Here is a 25,623-nt window from a genome sequence, read left to right as displayed (position 1 = left end):
ATAATTAAGTCATCACTGTACTAATAAAACCCCAGAGCTTCAGCCAGTAGTAGTCTATGCTACTTAAGGGTTGCTGAATTTGTATGTTTGTAACTGAAAGGAATATATTATTTTAGAAACAACTGATATGTTTTTTAAAGTATGAAAATAAGATATGGAAAATACAAGAGTATCTAATATCTTACCCCCAGCACACTGGCATACTCACTCTTGCTACTTTGTTTTTGTTTTGTTTTTTTTGGTTTTGAGATGGAGTCTCGCTTGCTTGCTATGTGGCACAGGCTGGAGTGTAGTAGCAAGATCTCAGCTCACTGCAACCTCTGCCTCCCAGGTTCAAGCTCTTGTCCTGCTTCAGTCTCCCATGTAGCTGGGATTACAGGCACATGCCACTACGCCTGGCTAATTTTTGTAATTTTAGTGGAGATGGGTTTTACTGTATTGGCCAGGCTGGTCTCGAACTCCTGACCCCTCAAGTGATCCACCCGCCTCGGCCTCCCAAAGTGTTGAAATTACAGGTGTGAGCCACCGTGCCCAGACTCTCTTGCTACTTTGTAATAGCAGGTAATTTTATATTCTGATTTGTTTATACTTAAAGTCCTCAAATCCTAAGTAATGAAGTTTCACAAAGTGAATGAACCCACCGTGTTGGTTTATTTTTCATGTAACGTAATATATACAGTTTCAAGTTGCTACCTTATTTTTAATGATGGCTTGAGTAAACAACACACTTTACCTATTATTTTTAGTTTGCTTTCATTTTTTTCACTATTATACATAAAAGTGACATGAATGTCTTCACATGTAGATGCTCCCAGATTTTTGATTATTTAGATTAAATTCCAAGAGCTGAAATTGCTGGATAAAAGGATATGAAAAGTTTTACCAATTTATACTGTAGCAATATTAAGAGTATATGACTATACCCTAAGCATCAAATAACAATTCTTTTAAAAGATTCTCCTATCTCACATATTCCAATTTGAACTTCTTTATGAAAGTCCCCTATGTCTTCTAACATATCCAGGTTCAACCTACAGAGTAATCTTCAGTAAGTAGAGCTCTGCTGAGTGTGGTGGTTCACGCCTATAATCCCAGCACTTTGGGAGGCTGAGGTGAGTGGATCACTTGAGTCCAGTAGTTCAAGACCAGCTTGGGCAACATGGTGAAACTCTGTTTCTACAAAAAAATAAAAAAATTAGCCAGGTGTGGTGGCGTGCACCTGTAGTCCCAGCTACTCAGAAGGCTGAGGTGGGAGGATCGCTTGAGTCTGGGAGGAAGAAGGGGTTGCAGTGAGCCACGACTGTGCCACTGTACTCCAGACTTGGCAACAGAGAGAGACCCTGTCTCAAAAAAACAAACAAAAACAATAACAAAAAACATAAACTAGAGCTCATATTAGTCTCACCCACAAGCAGGATGACACTGCCAGAAAGCCATTAAAAGTCTGATTTTAAAAGAAAAGCTCATTAATAAAAGCAAAAATGTACAAAGGTTCAAATAAGTTTGATTGATTGAGACATGGTTTCACTCTACTGCCCAGGCTACAGTGCAAGTGGTATGATCATAGCTCACTGTAACCTCGAGCTCCTCGCCTCATGTGATCAACTACCTCAGCCTCCTGGGTAGCCAAGACTACAGGCATGTGCTACCATACCTGGCTAATTTCCATATTTTTTTTTGCAGGGTCTCACTATGTTCCCAGGCTGGTCTTGAACTCCTGGTCTCAAGTGATTCTCCAGCCTCAGCCTCTCAAAGTGTTGAGGTTACAGGTGTGAGTCACCCTACTAGGCCAAAAAAGCTTTATTGAAAGTATTTACTAATGATATGGAGCATGTAAGATATTGATCTTTCTGCATCTCTCGCAAAAAAAAAAAAAAAAAAAAATCAAGCTAACATGGTATTGATACATTATATAAAACCTGCTTAAAACCCACTTTAACATTCAGTCCATAGAAATCAACTCAAGAAAAATAATCATTCAGAATTAGCATAAATTTACAAATCTATATCTTAATACAGTGTTTAACGTCAAGACTCTACTTTAAATATCATGACACTCAATTTATTATACCTCAGGTAACCTACATTGCTTCAAGTCCTGTATACATATTTTTAAATGGCCATCTCTTCTTTACATGGATAATGGTATAGGACTTAAAATAGTATATCTGACCATTCCAAGATGAAAGTCATCTCTTTTGCTAACATCTTTATTGAAGCATGATTGACATAAAATAAACTGTACTATCTAAGTGTACAATTGGAAAATTTTGAATAGGTATTACTCATGAAGCCATCACCACAATCAAAATAACAAACATACACATCAATTCTAAAAGTTTCTTCGTGTGTCTTTGTAGGGTCTCACCCCTTCCTGCCCTCTATCCCTAGGCAGTCACTCATCTAGATTCAGCAGTCTCAAGGCTTGATTTGGATTTCTAATCAATTATCCTTTAGTGATTCAGGTAATACTGCCTATACCCAGTGGGTTTTGTCTCCACAAATGACCATCTAATTTGAACAACAGAGGTTACTTTCTAGGAAAATTTCTGAGCTACAGATTCCCTAAACCAAAAGCAGCCTCAACTATTCTGCTAAGCACTGCACCAGTCTTCTGTAGAGACTGACAGCCTTCTCATATATCAATGCATAATTATAGACTTCCAGCATAGCTGATGGTTGGCGGTTCTTGGATCAACAATATTTTAAAACAAATGAAAGAGGAATTAACTTGATTATTTAGAACCAGGTCTTTAGAACATTCACAGCAATTCTGTTTCTTCTTCAGTTATGCTATACGTATTTAAAGATTTTTCTTTTCTTCTGAGTTAAGAAAAATATTCGTTCAAGTCGTCTTTTTTCTTTTAAAGTTTGTCATTTTTGAAAAAAACTGTGCCAATGGTCAGTATCAATTCTTGGTTGTTGACTGGCTTTAAGAAGCTATCATGATTATTTTATATTCAGAATTTCATTGATGAAACACATCTAGTGCTATTCTTCACACACACACAAAAAGACCTCCTAGGTATTTTATGTCCACTCAGATGAAAAGTGTCTATAAGTTATATAATTCTTAATATTGGGTTTATCATTATTCTTCTAGTCACTTAAATTCAAAATATTAAGGTCATACTTGTCTTTTTATAAAGTCACTAAATCCTGTTTCATCTCATATAGTCACCATATCTTTCACGTCTTTTGCCCTTAGTGATGTGATCCTTATCTTTCTAGCTTCTGTACCTATGCTTATCTTGCACATACAGACATACTGAACTATGTCCCCCAACTCACCATGCTCTACTCTTCTTTGCCTATAAGTTTATATGTGCTGTTTCTTCTGGCTAGAATGTTGTTCTTTGCCTTCTTTGTTTGGTAAACTGTAATTACTCATGTAAGGTTAAATCTTATCTAAAGCATGTCTTAGACTCCTCTATATTATTGGCTGCTTCCACTTCTTGTGTCCTTAACACCCTAAACATTCATCTATTATAGTTCTTATTACAACAAATTGTCATTATTTTTTCACACTTCTATATTTCATATATTGTGAGTTCCTTGAATACAAAGATAAAAATGTATACTCCTTTACCAAGTACATAGAACACAGTAGGCCCTCAATCTCCGTAGATGTAGAATCAATACATTTTATTATCTTTTTTTTCCACGAGCTTGCTATCATTTTAATTCAATTCCTACTGGTGCTTATCTAAATTGTTTCCAAATTGATCCATTTGATAACAGTCTCTACCTCCTCTAGTCTAATTTGTACACTAGCATGGGATGATATTCCTAAACCACTGTTTTGAACATATTATTCCTCTGCTCAAAACCTTTCAATAGTTTCCCACTTCCCTTCAAATAAGACCCAGCTCTGTAGCCAAGTACTCAAATCTCACTGTAATCTAACCCTAAGTTATCTTTTTTACTTTATCACCTATTAATGTTTCTTATATTAATTCTACACTAGTCACATAGAAATACTTACTTTTCTGGAACATTTTATAATTTCTATTATTATTATTCTATTTTTGTTGGATTTTAACTAAAAAATAATTATCTATTGCCCTTTGAAAGTAGACTTTTCTTTTTTTTTTTTTTGAAACAGGGTCTCACTCTGTTGCCCAGGCTGGAGTGTAATGGTGTGATCATGGTTGACTGTTGCTGTGTTGAACTCCTGGGCTCCACGAACCCCCTTGCCTCAGTCTTCTGAGTAGCTAGGACTACAGGCATGTGCCACTGTGCCCAGTAATTTTTTTTTTTTGGTAGAGATGGGGTCTTGCTGTGTTGCCCAGGTTGGTCTCAAACCCCTGGCCTCATGCAATTCTTCTGCCTTGGCCACCCAAAGTATTGCGATTACAGGTGTGAACTACTGTACCTGGTCTGAAAGCAGACTTTTAATTGAAATATGACATATACAGAGAAGAGTACAAATTGGAAGTCTGACCTTGGAAGTGTTGGCCTTTAGACTAAATAGAGAGTTCTAGACACCCCTAATGAGTCTAGCTTGCAGCCAACTTACTATCTTAATGTAGCCAAAAAGTGACCACTGTCAAGACCAGTAGAACTACTCAGCTGAGCCTAGCCTTGATTGGAGAATCATGAGAAAATAAACTGCTGTTTTTTATGTTACAAATTTATGGAGTGGTTCATTATGGTGAAAAAGGCCCTCCTTGCAATTACTAATCACCATCAAAAGTAACTTGAGGCCTATTTTCATTGACTTTATACAAATGGAATCACATAGTACATACTCTTATGTTTATATAAAATGTTTTAATGTCACCTTCATCACTGAAGGAAAATATTGCTGGAGATAGAATTCTGGGTTGGCAGTTTCCTTTCAGCATTTCAAAGATGTTCCACTTTCTTTTGATTTCCACTGTTACTGATAAGGAATCTGTAGTTGTTCATATAATTTCCCATTCTATGCAATGTGCTATTTTGCTCTTCAATATCTTCTCTTTATCTTTTGGTTTCAGTAGTAGTCTAACTATACGTTTAGGTGTGGTTCTCTTTGTATTTATTCTGCCTGTGGTTCACAGGGCTTCCCAAATCTGTAAGTTCATGTCTTTCACCAGAAGAGGGAAACCTTACAGCCATTATTCATCAAATATTTATCTTGCCTCATTCTCTAGCTCCTTTCCTTTTGAGACTCCAATTATGGACATGTTAGGCCCTTTGTTACTGTCCTAAAGGTTACAGAAGCTCTGTTCACTGTTTTTTTTTTTTGTTTTCTGAGATGGAGTCTTGCTCTGTTGTTTAGTCTGGAGTGCAGTGGCACTATCTCGGCTCACTGCAACCTCAGCCTGCCAGGTTCAAGTGATTTTCCTGCCTCAGCCTACCAAGTAGCTGGGACTACAGGCGTGTGCCACCATGCCCAGCTAATTTTTGTATTTTTAGTAGAGACGGCATTTCACCATGTTGGCCAAACTGGTCTTGAACTCCTGACTTCAGGAGATCCACCCACCCGGACCTCCAAAAGTGCTGGGATTACAGGTGTGAGCCACTGCATCCTGCCATGTTCATTGTTTTTTCCTCTTCATTTTCCACACTTGATAATTTCTACATACCTTTATTCAAGTTTGCTTCTTGTCATATTTAAATTACTGAAAGAGTACCTAATCTTTTATTTCAAAAATACTTTCAGTTCTACAATTTTCATTTTTTAAAGTTTCTATTTGTCTGATGAGATTTTTCTAATTGTTTATCCATTATGAGCATACTTTCCTCTACATCTTGGAGTATAGTTAAAATAACTATACAGAATTGCTTTAAAGTCCTTGTCTGCTAATTCATACATGAGCATCATTTCAGAGTTAATCTCTATTGATTGCTTTTGTTCTTCAGTATGTGTATTTGTTTGTCTCATAATTTTTTATTATACCCTGGATACTGTAATTGAGATGCTATAGAGCAGGAACTGTCAAACTATAGCCTGTGGGCTAATCACTTGTTTTTCTAAATAAAGTTTTAGTGCTATGCAGCTACCCCCATTTGTTTACATATTGCCTGTGGATGTTTTTACACTACAACTGCATTGTTGAGTAGTTAGAACAGAGACCACATGCCCTGTGAACCTAAACTATTTATTCTCTGGTCCTTTAAGAAAAAAATGCCGGCCGGCATGGTGGCTCACACCTGTAATCCCAGCACTTTGGGAGGCTGAGGCGGGTGGATCACGAGGTCAGGAGATGGAGACAATCCTGGCTAACACAGTGAAACCCTGCCTCTACTAAAAATACAAAACCAAAATTAGTCTGGCGTGGTGGCGGGCGCCTGTAGTCCCAGTTATTCAGGAGCCTGAGGCGGGAGAATGGTGTGAACCCGGGAGGCAGAGCTTGCAGTGAACCGAGATCCCGCCACTGCACGCCAGCCTGGGCCACAGAGGGAGACTCGGTCTCAAAAAAAAAAAAAAAAAAAAAAAAAATGCTGACTCTGTTGTAGAGTCTAGTCAAATACGTTTCTAAGGAGAGATTATTATTTTTTTAAGTAGACAAGTGAACTTGGCTAGAATTAAATTCCAAATTCTGCACCCCAGCAATGGACAATGAGACATCTTTACTAAGTTCTTTAAGTCTTAGCTGGGCTGCTAGGAATCCACTCTGCATATGCATAATTCAGGGGTCATCCAGAGATTTGGACAAGGTCTGTATGTAGAATTTAGGGCTACCTCTGTATGGTTTTTCTCCTTTCTGAAATTTCCTTACTCACTTTTTACCTAAACTCTTCCTCTGGATCTTCAAGTCAGTAAGACTGCATATTTTCTACCAAATTTTAGGCATGCTACTTGGTGCCAACTTGGGCTGGCCCTAGAGAAAGAGTCATAAAAATAGGAAATCTGCTCAAAGCCATTCTCCTCCAAGTATAGACTCTCCTTCAGTTTCTGCCCAATTTTCATTCTTCTCCAGTGTCTCCAGGTAGTTGGTTTTGTAATATTTTGTTAAGAGTTATAATTGCTACCGGAAGAAGGACTGGTCTGACATGAGCTATTCCTACCTTATTTAGTTTGGAATTCTGTGTATACTCTTTTGGGTCTGACTTTGTTCCACATTATGTTTGTTCTATTCATTCATATTGTTGAGTGAGTGGTAATCCATTCATTCTCTCTTCATTATGAATGCTATCACATAAATATATAATATATTCAGTTTACTCTTTATGGACCTTTGGGGTTGTTTCCAATTATTTTGGTCATTGCAAATAGTGCTGATATATTTGTTGTAGCAAAAGACTAGAAATACCAAGATGTATATCAAAAGAGGGTTAGTAAAATAAAGTATGTTGTGACAAGAAAATGAAATATTATGCAGCTATAAAAAATGGAACCATCTCTAAGATATATTAAGCAAAAAGGCAAAGCATGGAACAATATGTATAGCTGACATTCAGTGGAAGCATTGGTTCACTCTGGGAAAGGGCTGATAGATGGGGAACATCTAGAAGGAAGAATTTCATACTGTGTGAATATAATGCCTTGAAAACACAGATTAAAAAACCTACAGACGAAAACATTCCCAATATATTGTGTACATCATTCCATGTTCATAAAAATTAAAATACTAAATCAATTTCCATCTTATGTATATATTAATAAATTCTCTATGGCTGAACATTTAGATTAGGATGAACTAGAGCTCTGTGAAGTGATATGAAAAAACTTCCAGAATATATTATAAAGTGAAAAAAGGAAAAAACATATCAACAGTATGTCACTTTTCAAATAAAAAGGAAGGAGAAATAAGAAAATGCTCATGTATCTACTCATCTGGGCATAAATAAATACAGGAATGAAATTCCATTAACTGAAGAATAGGTAAATAAAATATTATATGTCTATATGTAGAGAGCTGAATAGTGTTGCCCCTGAATTCATGTCCATCTGGAACCTCAGAATGTGATCTTATTTGGAAATAAAGCCTTTGCAGATTAATTAGTTAAGATGAGGTCACACTGGATTAGATTAGGCCCTATATCCAACTATTGGTGTCTTTAAAATAAAAGGAGTGGGCACAGAAAGATACACACGGGGAAGAAGGCCATGTGAAGACAGAGGCAAATACTGAAGTGATACAGCTACAAGCCAAGGAATGCCAACGATTGATTGCCAGGAGCCCAGTAGCTAGTAAGAGACAAGGAACAATTTCCTAGAGTTTTCAGAGGGTGCAAGGCCCTGCTGATACCTTTTATTTTGGACTTCTAGTCTTCAGAACTGTGACATAATACATTTCTGTTCTTTTAAGCCACTTACTTTGTGGTAATTTGTTATGGCAGCCCTAGGAAATGAATAAACATGCAATAGAATGTTATATGGCAATAGAAAGAAGTAAAACACTGACACATGCTATAATATGGATAAACTTTGAAAACATTATGGTAAGTGAAAGAAGCCTAACACAGAAAACCGTATATTGTAAGAGTCCATTTATATGCAATTTCCAGAAAAGGCAAATGCATAGTGCAGAAAGTAGATTAATGGTTGCTTAAGGTTGGAAGAAGATGGGTGAAGCTGGAGAGAGACAGTTTCTGGGATGATGAAAATGTTCTAAAATTGATTGTGGTGATGGTTGCACAACCTATGAATATACCAAAAAAATGAATTGTATACTTTAAATAAGGAAATTATATAGTGTCTGAATTGTATCTCAGTGAAGCTGTTAGGAAAAAAAAAAAAAGAAGAAGAAGGAATACAGAAAAGCCAAAAACTGAGATTGGTTACCTACAAGAGGTAGGTGGGAACAGGGTGGGAAGAACATTAAAACAAGAATGGCAAAAAAGTAATGTCAGGGAAGTGACACTTCCTTTACTATATCTTTGTGGATAGTTCTTGACTTTTAGAACCATGGTAATATTTTCTATATACTTAAAAAACTTAATTAAAATTAATCATGACATGTGATTGTGTGAGTTCCTCATTTTGCTCTGCTTATATCGTTCCCTGGTCTTGATGGTTCAGACTGCACATACAGAGTTGGGGTAACAGCTCTAAGCCAGTCCTGAACTCTGTGGTGTTGGATTGCAATAGGTGATACTACTGTGTACTCATGTTTTAAAAATATATACACAGGGCCAGGTGCAGTGGCTCACGCCTGTAATCCCAGCACTTTGGGAGGCCAAGACAGGTGGATCACCTGAGGTCAGGAGTTTGAGACCAGCCTGATCAACATGGAGAAACCCTGTCTCTACCAAAAAAAAAAAAAAAAAAAAATTAGCCAGGCATGGGAGGCTGAGGCAGGACAATCACTTGAACCTGGGAGGCAGAGGTTGCAGTGAGCTGAGGTTGCGCCACTGCACTCCAGCCTGGGCAACAAGAGTGAAACTCCTTCTCAAAAAAAAAAAAAAAATTATATATATATATATATACACACACACACACACACACACGTTAAATATAGACATAGATAGAGATAGATATAGATATATGTATAAATTCTTAGTATACAATAAAAGAAACCAGGGCTTCTTGGAGAAATTCCTATTTCATAGCTGGGGCAAGGAAAACACAATGTGAACCTGGAGATCTTATGATGTCAGAATGTAAGGAAGTCAGAAAATAACTGTAGTACATTGGAAGTTCATAAGAACCAACTTGAAGGCACTTCCAATGGTCAAATCTAGGACAATCTGAGGAGCACAATAAATAGTTGTAGTGATATATTCTAAATAATAGAATAAAATATTCATGAGTCCATATGATATAAATAAGTAAATGAATAAACAAAAAAAGGGGAAGAAAAAGCTCTTTTCTATTAATAAGTGTATAATTTTGAATTAAGAAGTTTATAAGGAATAATAAAAGTAAAATATAATTCTTTGGCTAATAGCACAGCAATAATTATTTCAGGCAAGATTAATCAATATATGTATGGAAGACATATCTCGAAGTACCTCCTCATGAGATATTTATTCATTAAGAAGGGAAAAATACTAACTTTACAATGGAGAAAACGGGCAGGCACCACTTTAACCAAGTAAAGTGAATCAATGTCAACATCACTACTATCGAGGCTAACTGGTATCACATATCTTTGAATATGATTCACTGAGAAGAGCATATTATTTCTGTGGTATTCTTGCCAAAAATGCATAATGTGAATTTTATCACAGGAAAACATTAGTCAAACAAAAATTGAGAGACATTCTATAAAATAACTAGCCAGTACCCTTCAAAAGTGTTAATGTTAAGGAGGAGAAAAAAAGACTGAAGAATTATGCCAGATAGCAACAGAATAAAAGAATATGATTACCTAGTAAGCACAGAGTAGAATCCTAGACTGTATCCTGGACCAAAAAAAAAAAGTAGGATAATTGGGAACATCTGAAAAAGGTCTGTAGCTTCAATAATAGTATCACATCTATAGTAGTTTGCTGGTTTTAAAATTTTATTATTTATTTATTTGAAAAAAATTCTACCTATTTATTAACTCCTTGGTTTTGATAAATGTACTCTGGTTATATAAAATGCTAATGTTTGGGAAAGCTGGATGAAGGATATATGGAAAATATCTACTATTTTTACAACTTTTTTTTTTTGCTGCAAAATGAGAAGTTAAAAAAATTAAAAAATTTAAGACCAATGCTATGAAGAACATTCTTGCATGTAAATCTTTGTGCATATGTTAAATTATTCCATAGGATTAATTTGTAAGTAAAGTTACTGAGTCAAAGGATATGCATATTTTAAGGCTTTTGGTATGTATTCTCAAGCTGTCACCAAGAAAAACTGTACACCAACATTTATCCCACTAGTAGTGGGTCTTAATGTTTCTCAGATTTCTAAGATGTACCTGCTGATATCTAAGGTCATTTCTAGTTATATTTTGCATCAAAATCTCATTTGTGTTTCACAAACCAGTTTACATGTCACTTTTAAAATACACTGTTTCTAAAATACACTGTTTCTCTGATCACCAGTGTGATGTGAAGTCATGCATTATTTCTATAGTACATATTTTGGTAAAATTCACATAATCTTTTCTACATACTGTCTTCTAGCGTACACTTCACAAGCAGCAGCTCTTTGAAGTAAGGGCCATATACCTTTGTATCCAATTATTCAAATATGGTATGCATAGCAGTGGTTTAATTTAGCACTGCAGTAGTTAAGTTGCAACTGGCTTCCTATCATAGACATGTTCAGATACCTTATCTGCTGACATTTCAAGTCTTAATTTTGCTTGCGTGAGCTCCTCATTTTGCTTTGCTCATATCTTTCTTGGGTCTTGATAGTTAAGGCTGCACTTACTTACAGAATTGGGGTAACAGCTCTAAGCTAGTCCTGACAAGGGAAGAATACAAATCAAGAATAGGGTGCCCTGTAATCCCAGTGACTCAGGAGGTCAAAGCAGGAGAATCACTTGAGGCCAGGAGTTTGAGACCAGTCTGGACAACACAGCAAGACCGTCTCTAAAAGAATTTTAAAAAATTAGACAATATGGTGGCGTGTGCCTGTAGTCCTAGCTATATGGGAGGCTGAGGCAGGAGGATTGTTTCAGCCCAAGTGTTCCAGGGTGAAGTGAGCTAAGATCACTCCACTCTACTCCAGCCTGGGAGACAGAGTCTCTTGAACTTAAAAAAAAGGAAAAAAAAAAAAAAGAGTAGGGTGCAGAATTATTTCTGACATCCAGATGTAAGTTGTGATGATCCAATTGTGACTGCAAAGCTTCTGTTCTAGCTTAATAAATTGTATTCTGCACTAATCCTAGGAACTGGGATGAGCTTTGGTCTAGATTCCCTGTCTTTAGCTATGACTGATTATCTCTCCTAGTCTCTGCCTTCTAAAACTAGACTGCTCTAACTCCGAGGTGTTGGTTAGGCATTTTAATGCTTGCCAGTTCCTGACAACCTTTCTTCTCAGAAGACCAATATAATTCCTTTTATATAAGAATAGACTTCTCCAAGTGACACTGGTTGTCTAAGAAATAGCTTTTTCCAGTTTTCTTCTGCCACTCTCAGCTCACACAATATCTTGGTTGTATTCATACTAGAAGTGATGAGGTTGTTGTATGCCTTTGGAGTTAGATTAGTGCTCCAAAAAGGATGCATAGTGGTTTGGTTGAATAGCAAAGTCAGTAAAGTGGAGCCAGCAGGACCTGAAAAAAACTTAATCTAGGTGAGAAAGGTGAGATACAGAACATCTGCCTCACCTGGATTAAGTTTTTTTCAGGTCCTACTGGCTCCACTTTACAGACTTTCCTATTCAACCAAAGCACTATGCCTCGTTCCTGGACCATTAATCTAATTTCCATAATCCTATTTAGTGCAGCTTTGGCTTGTGAACTACTAAAACAGCACAAGAGGTCAACATCCAAGAACCATGACTGGCATGACTCATCTGAAGAGAAATGATCACCTCAATAGAAAACAGGTATTTCTATTTTTCCTTGTTAGGTAAAATCTAGAAAAACTAGAAGAAAAAAGCTGATGCTTTGAGCCTGAATTGAGACTATCAAATACATAGTAACACATGGAAAGCTGAGTTGCAAATAGATCCCAGATTAAATGTCAGAACTGTCAATGGTGACAAATGTCTCTATGTATAGACAGTTTACAAGTGGCATGCTGGGTTGGGTTCTTAATATCACCTGTCAAAGAAACCTAATGATCCCCATTATGATCCACCTCATATGCTCAAATACCAACACAATGGCTTCTAAAAGCTTACTGCAGTCAACTGTTCAGTTAAAAAACATTGTGGTAGGCCGGGTGTGGTGGCTTACGCCTGTAATCTGAGCACTTTGGGAGGCTGAGGCAGGGTGGATCACTTGAGGTCAGGAGTTTGGGACCAGCCTGGCCAACATAGTGAAACCCAACCTCTGCTAACAATACAAAAAAAAAATTAGCCAGGTGAGGTGGTGTATGCCTGTAATCCTAGCTTCTTGGGAGGCTGAGGTGGGAGGACTGCTTGAACCCGGCGGGGCGGAGGTTGCGGTGAGCTGAGATTGTGCCACTGCACACTCCAGCCTGGGTGACAGAGCAAGACTCCATCTCAAAAAACAAAACACAACAACAACAAAAAAAAATTGTGAATTTCTTTCCCCTGCCCAAAACACTCTTTGTACTTAAAAAAAAAAAAAAAAAGTCAACAAAATAAATCTGAATATGTAGAGCAATGTTAAAGTAAAAATTGATAAACCTGAGGCCATTTCAAAAGAAAGCTTTTTTTCTTTAGATGGGGTCTCACTCTGTCACCCAGGCTGGAGTGCAGTAGCACAATCATAGCTCACTGCAGCCTCAAACTCCCTGGCTCAAGTGATCCTCCCACCTCAGCCTCCTAAGTAGTTGGGACTATAGGTGCGCATCACCATGCTGTGCTAATTTTTTACTATTAGTAGAGATGAGGTCTCGCTATGTTGCTCAGGCTGGTCTCGAACTCCTGAGTTCGAGGGATCCTTCTGCCTTAGCCTCCCAAAATGCTGGGATTACAGGCAGGAGCCAAGAAAGCTTTTTTTTGATTACCCTGTGTGCCAAATTCTCAAAGTAGTGAGAGCCAAGTCTCCAAAAAGCTTATATATATATATGCTATAACAGCCTAAGGTCTAAATGCTTTAACAGATCCCTGAATAGTCAACTGCAAAAATACTATTTATTTGATCATAACAAATAGCAATGTTGATCCTTCATAGTAATCATGTAATGATCTCTAATTTATGGTAGAAATAAAATGATAAATCTTACTGCAAGACACAGAAAATCGAGGCCATGGATTATGTTCCACAATTTATGGGAATATTCAGATTAACCAGCAGTACAGACAGAAATATGAACCTTGCTAGGGATCCATATAACTGTTGCAGAAAACTACCCTTTGTTCTCCACTCATTTCCCACATGCAATCTTCCTTAAGCCCTAGATACCCTCTAGATATTTAAACAACATCCAGAGGGAATAAGATAATTTTAAAATAATTCCTTCATTAAAATGCAAGCCACTGAAGGAAAAATGTTCCATAGAAAATTCAATCACAAAGATTTATTTAAATGTTCACAAAAGTCACTTTCAATCATATACATCCTATAAATTTAGACTCTTGGGCCAGGCGCAGTGGCTCATGCTTGTAATCCCAGCACTTTGGGAGGCTGAGGCAGGTGGATCACTTGAGGTCAAGAAAAGACCAGCTTGGTAAACATGGTAAAACCCCATCTCTACTAAAAACACAAAAAATTAGCCAGGCGTGGTGGCACACACCTGTAGTCCCAGCTACTTGGAAGAGATTGAGGCAGGAGAATTGCTTGAACCCAGGAGGTGGAGGTTGCAGTGGACCGAGATTGTGCCACTGCACTCCAAAATGGGCACAGAGCAAGACTGCTCCAAAAAAAAGAAAAAAAAAAAATTTAGACTCTTTAGTGAAGGCATATTTCTACTGCTTTAAATTTCAGGTGATTCTACCATTGATTTCTGAACCCTTAAACCATGACTACCTCCTGGAAGAGGACACAAGTTTTTGATGTTAACTGCTGCTTCTATGTGGATTTAAAATGGGGTGAATATGATTTTCTTTAAAATATTATTTTAAACATCTATTTCAAACATCTATTTCTAGAGTCTATTATCAGAATTTCTAGAATGTAGTATCAGCTACAGTACCTCCTAATTTAGAATCAACTACACATTTTATTAATGAGTTACCCTTTTTCGTTAAATAAAAAAATGCTTAATAAAAATCCCATCTAGTAGTAATTCTTTTAGCAAACACTATAGTATAAACTTTCTCCATGACTGAATTCATTAGCCTTTTGCATTAGTCTTTATTTACCATCTTTAAACCAAGCCAATCTTTATTAATTTTCTAAGACATTTCCCTAGTGCTTTTACCATAATTTTTCTCTACAATTTTTCTAACCCTATCACATTCGTCTCACTATAACCCCATGGGATTGTTCATCACTAATACTTTTTAAAGGGATTATTGCAGCTTTTATTCTTTAGCATTTAATTAAAAAAAGGATTTTCATCTTTAGTATTTGTTGATCCCTTGAAATAGGACTTTATAAACAAATAGAAGTGTGATTCCTTTCTTTTTATGGGATTATGGTAAACTGACCACAAAATGTTTCTCAGTCCAAAGGACGTCTTCTTTCTATATATATTTTAAGCACTTAATAATGTATTGCCCAGCATAGCATTTAAATCCCATCACAATTACCATTTCAGAGATGCTTGCCCCATATCTCCCTTCTGCCATTCCTTGTAACAAATCATAGGAAAGACTCTGCCTTTTGCTCTTATTACCTCATTAACTTTGAATACCTTTGTAATCTCAACTTGCCAAAATTGTAAGGATTCCTCAAGGCCTAGTTCACACATCACTTGCTTTGAAAAGCTTTCCCCAACTTCTTGTTCCTTTTGTTCTATAAAAGTTAGTTCATGAAAGTAATACCATTTTTTCACATCATATTATTTAAGTATATGTCTCTTCTTCTAGATTTCAAGAAATGGAGTTTTTGTTTTGTTCGTCTTTATAACCACAATTCTTGACATACAGTAGCACTCGATAAAACCATAATGAATTGAATTTATTTGTGCTATTACATTACTGCATTAAGTGTCTTGCCTCTCCAACTTGGCCTGCTTGAGATTAGAGATTCTCACTTTTTTTTAAAGTTCTATATTACCTGGTATATACTTAGCACATGATCAAGAATCTTTTCACTGGAAGAAATGTTAGAAATAAACACAGCCCCAAACCTCAACCAATACACAAATTCATTTTACCAAATATTTTTGTTTAAATATCTGTAATGATTAGTGTGACCATATGGGCTGGTTTGCCCAGAACTGTCCTAGTATTATTAATAGCACCCCCGTCTTTCACTCTCAAAAGCATCTGAGTTTTTCTAATAAGTTATATGGTCATTCCAGTAATGAAAAAACTGCTTACTTCCTCACAAGTACTGACAGCTGAACAGCTCTGATAATTGTACTTTTTGCATACTAAACCACGTGAATTACTTACAAAACACCTGTTTTTTAAACTGCCCCTTCATTATGGTGAGGGGTGAAGTTCTAGGACTAGAGGAAATAATTGAGTATAAGCAAAATTTACCATGATAAATAAATTGAGTAGATGGCTAAGTGCCAAATTATTGACAAAAGAATTTGGATATTTTCTTGAGATTTTACAATTGTTTATTAAACCAGAAAGGCTTTAAAAACACAGAAAGTTTTAAAAACACAAAAATTTAAAATTCAAAATACCTTAACAACAACAGAGAAAAGCTAAACAAATCTTCTGGGCCAACACTCAGCAAAGTTGGGGTGGAACCTTAGAAATGATGGCTTCTATTGGGATACTTAAAAAAAAAATAAATGAATCAAAAATGATGTGAATTCTAAAGCAGTTGAAATAGGATAAGCCAGCTTGGTTAAGACTTAAAAGAAATAAGGCAATAGTTAACTATTCTTTTAAATACAGTTTTTAATATTTCACATGTAACCAGTTTATTCCTTTTAAACAAGGAAAATTTTAGCCATTCAGTTATCTGAATCAGAGTTTTCGGCTATATTTCCACAGATTTTTATCTGAGCCAAAAGCTTGCATGCAGTGTTTCAGCCAAAAGAAAATTTTGCCGCCAAGTTGTAATGCTTTGAAAAACGAATTTTAGAGTCTAATTGAATTTCTGAAAGAAATACTCACTGGTACAAACAACAATTATTCTGAAAAACATTTGGTAATATACCTTTTTAATTAAATATCTATTTGTATTACATTTTCAAGAGCTTTTGATTATAGAAATTGATCAGTTATAAACCAAAATGAATACATTTCTCTAAGAACCATTAAGACTAACGTGTATATATATACACATACATATACATGCTTAGAATACATATATAATGTATATATATAAATAAAATCTATAAATGTGTAGGTAAATGTCACTATCATCTAGATATCCATTCATGCATACAAAATGCATTTATAAGATATGCATGCACAATTCTATACCAGAAAGTTTTCCAGCTCTAACAAATTCTAACTAAAGAGAAGTCTTAGAATTGGAGCTTATTTGGCAAAAGCTTTGAGAAACACAGTTAACCAAGTATGGACTAGAGCATATATGGACATTTTCTTGGGTCAAAGGGCCTCTGGATGTATTTCTGCAAGAAGCTTTATCCTACTAAAGCCTATTGGTGTTGACCTTATGATTAAGTGTAAAGAGGAATCAGCCAGTGATCCTGTAAATATATACATTTTGAGAGATACTGTAAGACAGGGCTTTTCTAACCTTGATGCAATTAATAATTTGGGCCAGATAAGTCTTTATTGTTAATTGGCTGTCTTGTGCATTATAGGATATATAGCAGCATCCCTGGCTTTTACCCACAAAATGCCAGTGGAAGACCCAACTCTTCCACACCAGCCAGTTGTCGTAACTGAAAGGAAGGGGGAAAGTTGTTTCTGGTTGAAAACCACAGATGTAAGCAAATGAGTTAACATGGTATAGAACAGATTGGACTAGTCTGAGATTAAGAAGCTAGGTTCTTTTTTTTTTTATAGATGGAGTTTCACTCTTGTTGCCCAGGCTTGGCACGCTCTCGGCTCACCGCAACCTCCGCCTCCCAACTTCAAGCGATTCTCCTGCCTCAGCCTCCCGAGTAGCTGGGATTACAGGCATGTGCCACCACACCCAGCTTATTTTGTATTTTTAGTAAAGACAGGGTTTCTCCATGTTGGTCAGGCTGGTCTTGAATTCTCGACCTCAGGTGATCCTCCCGCCTTGGTCTCCCAAAGTGCTGGGATTACAGGCATGAGCCACTGCGCCCGGCCAAGGCTGGGTTGTAATCTAGCAGCTTTTGTTTCCAATTTTGAGACCTTGGAAAAGTGACCTAATCCAGCAGTTCCCAAAGTGTGATATGAAGAACAGTATTCCTAAATCACCTAAGTACCTTACATAATACACATATAAGCCCACTTAACTTTCTCTGGCTATGTATCTATTTAATTAAAAAAAAAATGTATTCAATAGGGACTTTTTGGTTAGGCTTATAAAGCCATAGCTTGTAGTAAACCAATTCCCAGACCATAAAAAGGTAAAAAAGCTTAATTTTTTTTTTTAAAGAAGGGATGAGAGAGTTGACAAGGTAGTCAAAATTTGACAGGAGAAGGTCTCAAAGAGAAGAGAATCTTAAAGAGCTAAACTGACATTCAAAAAGTCGTTTTCAATCAATATCGTGAAAATGGCCATACTGCCCAAGGTTATTTATAGATTCAATGCCATCCCCATCAAGCTACCAATGAGTTTCTTCACAGAATTGGAAAAAACTGCTTTAAAGTTCATATGGAACCAAAAAAGAGCCCGCATTGCCAAGACAATCCTAAGTCAAAAGGACAAAGCTGGAGGCGTCACGCTACCTGACTTCAAACTATACTACAAGGCTACAGTAACCAAAACAGCATGGTACTGGTACCAAAACAGAGCTATAGACCAATGGAACAGAATAGAGTCCTCAGAAATAATACCACACATCTACAGCCGTCTGATCTTTGATAAACCTGAGAGAAACAAGAAATGGGGAAAGGATTCCCTATTTAATAAATGGTGCTGGGAAAATTGGCTAGCCATAAGTAGAAAGCTGAAACTGGATCCTTTCCTTACTCCTTATACGAAGATTAATTCAAGATGGATTAGAGACTTAAATGTTAGACCTAATACCATAAAAACCCTAGAAGAAAATCTAGGTAGTACCATTCAGGACATAGGCATGGGCAAGGACTTCATGTCTAAAACACCAAAAGCAACGGCAGCAAAAGCCAAAATTGACAAATGGGATCTAATTAAACTAAAGAGCTTCTGCACAGCAAAAGAAACTACCATCAGAGTGAACAGGCAACCTACAGAATGGGAGAAAATTTTTGCAATCTACTCATCTGACAAAGGGCTAATATCCAGAATCTACAAAGAACTCAAACAAATATACAAGAAAAAAACAAACAACCCCATCAAAAAGTGGGGAAAGGATATGAACAGACATTTCTCAAAAGAAGACATTCATACAGCCAACAGACACATGAAAAAATGCTCATCATCACTCGCCATCAGAGAAATGCAAATCAAAACCACAATGAGATACCATCTCACACCTGTTAGAATGGCCATCATTAAAAAATCAGGAAACAACAGGTGTTGGAGAGGATGTGGAGAAATAGGAACACTTTTACACTGTTGGTGGGATTGTAAACTAGTTCAACCATTATGGAAAACAGTATGGCGATTCCTCAAGGATCTAGAACTAGATGTACCATATGACCCAGCCATCCCACTACTGGGTATATACCCAAAGGATTATAAATTATTCTACTACAAAGACACATGCACACGTATGTTCATTGCGGCACTATTCACAATAGCAAAGACTTGGAATCAACCCAAATGTCCATCTGTGACAGACTGGATTAAGAAAATGTGGCACATATACACCATGGAATACTATGCAGCCATAAAAAAGGATGAGTTTGCATCCTTTGTAGGGACATGGATGCAGCTGGAAACCATCATTCTTAGCAAACTATCACAAGAAGAGAAAACCAAACACCGTATGTTCTCACTCATAGGTGGGAACTGAACAATGAGATCACTTGGACTCAGGAAGGGGAACATCACACACTGGGGCTTATCATGGGGAGGAGGGGAGGGGGGAGGGATTGCATTGGGGAGTTATACCTGATATAAATGATGAATTGATGGGTGCTGATGAGTTGATGGGTGCAGCACACCAACATGGCACAAGTATACATATGTAACAAACCTGCACGTTATGCACATGTACCCTAGAACTTAAAGTATAATTAAAAAAAAAAAAAGTCGTTTTCCCCCTAGGGCATTTACAAATTCTTGTGTTGGGTAAGAGGCTAAGAATCTGGGCAATGGACTACTAAGAGGCAGAGAAGCCAACATAACTTTTTGTAATCTCTAGTGGGTGGTGAGATAAAAATTCGAGTTTGGGACTGTCAAGACAGACAGAACTGAGGGTTATTTTCCTGAAGAGGAGGGGAAAACAATAAACTAGGCCTGAAACTCAGGAAATACTCTACTCAAGGTATTTGCAAAATTTGTCAGGAAGCAGGACAAGAGGCAAAGACACCAAGTATAAGGCATCCATAAGGCAGAGTGGTGATTTTACTAGTTGTATGGTACACAAAACATAAAATTTGGAGTTCAGAACCCAATAATGAGTAGGGATCTTGTAAACACATCAGGATTTCAGTTGAGATTCCAGGAGGGCCATGGTATAGAAGTGGAAGCAAATGAGAGGTAGACTGGGTCTACCAAAAACTATAACCCAACCTTGAGTTAGCTTAGTCCTAGATCTAATTTTACTCTACACTAACAGAAGCTCTATAATTTATTATGGACAATGTTTAACATTTGATAAAAAATTTCAGGCAAACCAAGAAACAAGCCCCAAAAGGAAATACAACCAAACAAAAACCAAACAAACAAAAAACAAAAAAAGACCTATATACTACACAAAGTGATGTGCCAATTCAATACAATCCTTATCAAAATACAAAAGACATTCTTCACAGAAATAGAAAAAAAAATCCTAAAATTTGTATGGAATCAGAAAAGATCCTAAATGGTAAAAACATCCTCAGCAAGAAGAACAAAGCTAGACGTATCATACTATCAGACTTCAAAATATATGATAAAGCTATAGTAACCAAAACAGCAGGTTACTGGCATAAAAACAGACACAAAGACCAATGGAACAGAATAGAGAACCCAGAAATTAATCCACATATCTACAGTCAACCGATTTTTGACAAAAGCGCCAAGAATAGTCATTGGAGAAAGTACAGTTTCTTCAATAAATGGTGTTGGGAAAACTAAATATGCATCTAGCCATATGCATAAGAATGGAACTAGGCTCCTAGCTCTAACCCTCTGCAAAAATCAACTCAAAATCGATTAAATGTAAGACCCAAAACAATAAAACTACTAGAAGAAAACATAAGGGAAATGCTTCAAAACACTGGTCTGGGAAAATGTTTTACGAGTACAACCTTTAGGAGTACAACCTTTTATGAGCACAGGAAACAAAAGCAAAAGTAAACAAATGGGATTATGTTAAACTGAAAAGCTTCTGCATAGCAAAGGAAACAATCAACAGAGTGAAAAGACAACCTACAGAATAGAAAAAAAAAATTTACAACCTACTCATCTAATCAGACAGGGAATTAATATCCATAATATACAAGGAACTTAAACATCTCAACAGTAAAAACAAACAAACAAAAAACTACTCTGTTTAAAAAATGGGCAAATGACCTGAACAGGCATTTCTCAAAAGATATAAAAATGGCCAAAAAAATGGGGAAAAAAGCTCATTATCACTAATCATCAGGAAAATGCAAATCAAAACCAGTGAGGTATCATCTCACCCCAATACGAATGGCTATTATTTAAAAAAAAAAAAAAAAAAGCAAATGCTGGTGAGGATGCAGAGAAAAGAAACAAACAGAACTACCATATGATCCAGCAATCCCACTACTGGGTATTTCTCCAAAGGAAAGGAAATCAGTATGTTAAAGAGATATTTGCACCCCCATGTTTACTGCAGCATTATTCACTATAGTCAAGACATGAAATCAACCCAAATGTCCAACAACAGATAAATGGATAAAGAAAATGTGGTATATATACATGATCGAATACTACTTATCCATAAAGAAGAATGAAATCCTGTCATTCACCATAACATGGGTGGAACTGTAAGACATTATGTTACACGAAATAAGCCAGGAACAGAAAGTTAAACACGATGTGTTCTCACTCGAATTTGGAAGCTAAAAAAAGTTGATCTCACAGAAGTGAAAAGTAGAACAGAGGATATTAGAGGCTGGGAAGGGTAAGAAGAAGGAGAAAATAGGGAGAGATTTTTAAAAGTATTCAAAATTAGAGCTAGATAGGAGGAATAAATTCTAGTGTTCTACAGCACTGCGGGATAACTACAGTTAACAATAATATATTACATAGTTTCAAATAGTGAGAAGAAGGATACTGAATATTCCCAATACAAAGAAATGATAAATGTTTGAGATGATGGATATGCTAATTGCTCTGCTCTGATCACCATACATTATATATATCAAAACATCATGATGGTCAGGGTGTGGGGGTTCATGCCCATAATCCCAGCAATTTGGGAGGCCAAGGTAAGAAGATCGTTTAAGCTCAGGAGTTTGAGACCAGCCTGGGCAACACAGTGAGACCTCATCTTTAATAAAAATAAAAAAAATTAGCCGGGTGTGGTGGCACGTGCCTGTAGTCCCAGCTACTCAGGAGGCCGAGGTGGGAAAATCGTCTGAGCCTGGAAGATACAGGTTGCAGTGAGCTGTGATCATGACACTGGACTCTGGCCCTCTGGCCTGGGTGACAGAGCAAGACCCTATCTCTTAAAACACCAAACCCATCACTATGTACCCCATAAATATTTGCAATTATTATGTGGAAGTTAAAAAAATCTTTAAATGCCAGACCTACAAATGACTGAGATATTGTAGTTTTCAGACACAGAATTTATTACTACCATGATTAATATGCTAGATAAAAACAGATGACAAGGTAGAGGATTATACTATAGAACTAGGATGAATAAGAAATAATCAGATACTTTAGAAAATAAAAAAAGGGACTATTGAAATAAAGTATCCACTAGAATTTTTTTTTTTTTTTTTTTGAGACAGACTTGCTCTGTCTCCCAGACCGGAGTGCAGTGGCGCGATCTTGGCTCACTGCAATCTCTGCCTCCTGGGCTCAAGCAATTCTCCTGCCTCAGCCTCCCAAGTAGGTGGGAGTACAGGCACCTGCCACCATGCCCAGGTAATTTTTTCTACTTTTGGTAGAGACAGGGTTTCACCATGTTGGCCAGGCTGGTCTTGAACTCCTGGCCTCAAGTGATCTGCCCGCCTTAGCCTCCCAAAGTGCTGGGATTACAGGCATGAGCCACTGTACCCAGCCACACTGGATGTTTTGAAATGCAGATGGACGAAGCAGAAGAGAGAATCAGGGAACTAAATGCCAGGTCAGTGCAAAATATACAGCCTGAAGCTTGGAGAGGAAAAGGGGTAAAAATACAAAAAAAAAAAAAAAAAAAAAAAAAAAAAAAAAAAAAAAAGAGCATAAAAGGCATACGAGATACAATGAAAAGACCTAGTATATGTATAACTAGATTCTCAAGTATAAACAATTCTAGTATCTAAAGAGATAATGGCTGAGAATTTTCCAAATCTGATTAAAGTCATCAATCACAGATTCAAGAAGCACTAAAAATCCTAGCAGGATAAATAAAAGGAAAACCAGAACTAAGGATAAAGTTAAAGTTTCACAAATTCTAAAAAGCAGCTAGAGAAAATACAAATATTATATACAAAAGAGCAGGTTAGGAGTAACAGCTGACTTCTCAACAAAAATAAGAGAATCCAAAAGATAACGGAAGGCCATTTATACAGAGCTCAAAAAATATAACTCCCAACATAGAGAATTATACTCATTGAAAGGCAAAAGGAAACATTTTCAGACAAACAAAAACTGAGAATTCAGGATGGGCACAGTGGCTCACACCTGTAATCCCAGCACTTTGGGAGGCCGAGGAGGGCAGATCACTTGAAGCCAGGAGTTAGTGACCAGCCTGGCCAACACGGCAAAAATGTCTCTACTGAAAACACAAAAACTAGCTGGGTGTGATGGCGCATGCCTGTAATCCCAGCTACTCAGGAGGCTGAGGCATGAGAATTACTTGAAACTGGAAGGTGGAGGCTGCAGTGAGCTGAGATCACACCACTGCACTCCAGCCTGGGCAACAGGGAGAGACTGACAAGCTAAAAGAGAAGAAAAAGAAAAAAATACTTGATTAATCCAAAAACAGCAGGAAAGGAGAGAAAAAAGAAGGTACGCATGTGAGACAGAACAAAAAGAGTAAGATGTAAGATACGAACACAAATACAATAGTAACTTATATTAAATATAAACAGGCCAATTAAAATATGAAGATTGTCAGAATGAATTAAAAAACACAGAAAGATTGAAAATAAAGGAATGAAAAAAGATACATCATGTAAACACTAACCAATAGAAAGCTGGCATAGATATTAAAGCAAGATGCATCATTAGAGATTAAGAAGGACATTTCATAAGGTAAAAGGTTCAATGCATCAGGAAGACATGAGAATTCTAAATTGATATACACTTAGTAAGATAGCTTTAAAATACATAAAGCGAGGCTGGCATGGTGGCTCACGCCTGTAATCCCAGCACTATGGGAGCCCAAGGTGGGTGAATCGTTTGAGCCCAGGAGTTTGATATCAGTCTGGGCAAGACGGTGAGACCTCATCTCTTCAAAAAATTTAAAAAATCAGTGTAGTGGTACATGCCTGTAATCCTAGCTACTTGGGAGGCTGAAGTGGGAGGATTGCTTGAGCCCAGGAGGTGAAGGCTGCAGTGAGCCTCGATAGCACCTCTGCACTCCAGCCTGGGTGACAGGACAAGACTCTCTCTCAAAAAAACAAACAGAAAACAAAATAGCATCAGATCAAATACAATAAGATATTAAAAAGATATGTCAATGTGGGCATTATTCCAAGAATGCAAAGGTGAATTATCTTTCCATAATCAATCTGTAAGTCACGTAGTAAAAGAAAAAAGGGAAAAAATCATATAGTAATTTTACATGCAAAAACATCTGATGAATTCAACAACTATTCATGATTTTAAAAAAATCTCTCAAGAACAAAACAAAAACTCTTAGCAAACTATTAATGGAAAGAAATTTCCTTTATCTGATAGAGTATCTACAAAGAGACTATAGCAAACATTATCCTTTTTGATAAAACACTGAAGGTTTGTCAACTGATATTGGGAATAAGACAAAGGTGCTCACTATAACCATTTCAATTTACTTGTATTCTACATGTCTTACTGTGCTAACCAGTGTAGCAAGAAAAAAAAGTGCTGTATGGGAATTGGAAAAGTAGAAATGCAACTATGTTTACTCACAGATGGTATAATTATATGTATAGAAAATCCAAAATAATTATCTGATATGTTATTACAGTTAATATGTGAAAAAGGTCACTATTTAAAAATCTATATACCAGTAAAAAACAAATAGAAACCTAAAAGGATGCCATTTAAAAATGATAGCATTGAAAACCTAAGAATCTTACAAAAGATATACAAGACCTGGGGGGCCGAGCAAGATGGCTGAATAGGAACAGCTCCAGTCTCTAGCTCACAGTGCGAGCGACACAGAAGACGGGTGATTTCTGCATTTTCAACTGAGGTAACGGGTTCATCTCACTAGGGAGTGCTGGACAATCGGTGCTGGTCAGCTGCTGCAGCCCGACCAGTGAGAGCTGAAGCAGGGCGAGGCACCGCCTCACCTAGGAAGCGCAAGGGGGAAGGGAATCCCTTTTCCTAGCCAGGGGAACTGAGACACACAACACCTGGAAAATTGGGTAACTCCCACTCCAATACTGCGCTTTACCAAGGGTCTTAGCAAACAGCACACCAGGAGATTATATTCCACACCTGGCCGGGAAGGTCCCACGCCCACGGAGCCTCCCTCATTGCTAGCACAGCAGTCTGAGATCTAACTGCAAGGCAGCAGCGAGGCTGGGGGAGG

General features: G+C 37.0%; 1 protein-coding gene across 4 annotated transcripts in view; it reads right to left on the bottom strand.

Annotated features, from left to right (window-relative positions):
* Positions 1–25,623, bottom strand: part of ADK (adenosine kinase) — a 620,365-nt gene that overhangs the window by 72,041 nt on the left and 522,701 nt on the right. The window lies entirely within an intron of this gene.

Source organism: Colobus angolensis, unplaced genomic scaffold (assembly GCF_000951035.1).
Source record: "Colobus angolensis palliatus isolate OR3802 unplaced genomic scaffold, Cang.pa_1.0 Scaffold12, whole genome shotgun sequence".
Taxonomy (NCBI): domain Eukaryota; kingdom Metazoa; phylum Chordata; class Mammalia; order Primates; family Cercopithecidae; genus Colobus; species Colobus angolensis.
Note: the sequence above shows the minus strand (reverse complement) of the source record. Positions and strands in the feature narration are given on the sequence as shown.